Raw genomic sequence first — 2,324 nt, forward strand, 5'->3', positions numbered from 1 at the left:
GAACTGAAGCCCTGGGAACTGTTGGGAGGAGCCAGTGCCCTCCGTGCGGAAGTTACAGAAGCTTCCGATGGCCAAGATCCCATGTGGGTGGGTGACAGGTACATAGTCCCATCTGAGGGCAGCTCTGCTGTTTTTATCAGCTGTGGGGGGCAGGGGACAGGGTGAGGGAAATAAGCAGAGAAGCCTTACGGGAGAAGACCTCCCTCCGCACTAACAGACGTCAGAGTTCAGAATCAAAGATGGGGTCAAGGGCACACCGTTCACTCTTGAAACACCACCACACTCGCTGCCCCATTGACTGAACTGAAGCAGCCGTCATAGGGAGAGGTGAGGAGGGGTGAGGAGGTGGCGGGGTAGGGGAGAGGGAGGGGGAGAGCATCCATTGGAGGGTGTCCTGTTACCTTAATGGGGAGATAATCACTCAGGTGTTTCCAAAGAGCCCAGTTCCTCGTCCACTGACAACGCCTTCCTCCTTGAGCAGAGCGATAAGGGCGGGGGAAGAATTCCTACGGACAGCCTTTATCACCTCTTCTGCCCGGGCCCTTGTTTAAGCACTCACCTCGGTGGGGTGTGTCCCGGTCCAGGAATAACCACACCGAGTAGAGAACAGAGAGCCACCAGAGGGAGGTGAAGAGGAGAAAGGAGGCAAGAAAGGAAAAGAAAGGGCCTGGGTACAAAGGAGAAAGGAGAATGATTTAGATTCTGGAACTGCAGTGACTTCTCCACCCTCACCAATGAGACCCCTGCCAGTCTCCCAGCTGGACTTCTGGGCACCCCCTCCCTGGCCCTAGAGGTCCGAGTGACAGTGGGCTCCAACCTTTCTCTTCCACCCTCCCCTCTTTCCATCTTCCCTAGTGGACCCCAGCTCGGTTCCCCTCACCCACGAAGAGGAAACAGAACACGTATTTGTAGATGCTCAGTACTTTAGGGTTTTCATGCTGGGGGAGGGCAGTGGGGCGGTGGAGACTCCCAGGTGCTCCCCTTCTGCCAGCCGGGCTCCCGGACTGGATGCTGGAAGCCTTTCTGGTCTCAGTGACCAAGCCCTTGTGGCCTCCAGGGATCGCCTGTGGATGTGGAGACTATGTTCAGAGCCCCAGAGGTCTCCAGCCTCCTTGCACTTATCATGAACTTCTCCAGTGGGTTGGTCTGGGCTGGCCACTACCTGGGGCTGGGAGGCGGGGAGGTGGCAGGGGACATGCCACCGAGGTCCACCCCTGGGTGCAGTAGAAATCTTGTAGGAAAGGGTTGCGGAAGAAGCCAGAGAGTCCACCCACTGGATCCCAGCCCTGACTGCATGATATCACAGATACTGGACGAGCGCACCCTAGTGTTCGCAGGTCTGGGAGTGTCTAGGCTACTCGGAGGCGTTACTCGGCACGGGGGTCTCAACCCTAAGGACAAACACAGTAATACCACATGTATATTCCCAGTGTGAAGTTCAGTCCCCACCCACACTCCTCCAGGGCCCTGCGGCTGCCTAGGTGATAAGGAGGTGTCTGTGCGCAGGGACCCCGTAGCACAGGGTGTGCTCTTGGAACAGCTGCCTGGGTGGCTACACAGTGACCCCCTGCACGGTGTCCATGTGTGTTGAGGCGGGCCACCTGGTTCACTGTATGTGGATCAGGGCCTGCAGTGTGGGCAGAAGAGGAATAAGACAGGTGGTCACTGAGACCCCTTCAGGTAAGTCCCTCTCCCTCCTGAGGGATCTAGTGGGACAGAGTTCAGGGCTGGTGGGTTTGCCAAATGCCAGCCTGGGGGTGGGGCTGGCACCAAGTATTCAGGTCCCAACCTAGGACCTTCACCTCCCAACCATGCAGGGGGCCTTGAGCCCAGGAGTGGGGAGCGGGCTGGGGAGCCTGGGAGCAGAGCAGGCAGAGGTTTCAGGTGTGGGAGGGCAGGAGGCCCTGGGGCCTGGAACATTCGCAGGGCCACTCTCAGCAGCAACCCAATGTTTCCTGCATCTTTCCACCCAGGACCCCGGCAGGTTCAGAAACTGTGGGAGGGCTCGTTCTCCCCCAGAGAGAAGACTGGCACCGGGGAGGCTCGGGGCACAGGGCACCCCTGACTCCAGGCCTTGGGGGCGGGGCTCCTCCCCAGCAGCGCTGCCCTAGAAACCCTGCCTGACCACCCCCGGGGTCCTCACCGGTGTTCCAGTGCCAGCTTGACAAATCCCTTCTGACTGCAGATCTGCAAGCTCAGCAATCTGATCTGGGATCTGGGCATTGACTCCAGCTGGTACCAGGGCCCATCCAAGGCCAGAGGTCTGGGCCAATGGGGCTCACCATGTGGGTGTGTACCCTGAATAGCAGGGCTCCCCGTTTTTC

This window comes from Bison bison, unplaced genomic scaffold (assembly GCF_000754665.1).
Source record: "Bison bison bison isolate TAMUID 2011002044 unplaced genomic scaffold, Bison_UMD1.0 scf7180017861528, whole genome shotgun sequence".
NCBI classification, from domain to species: Eukaryota; Metazoa; Chordata; class Mammalia; order Artiodactyla; family Bovidae; genus Bison; species Bison bison.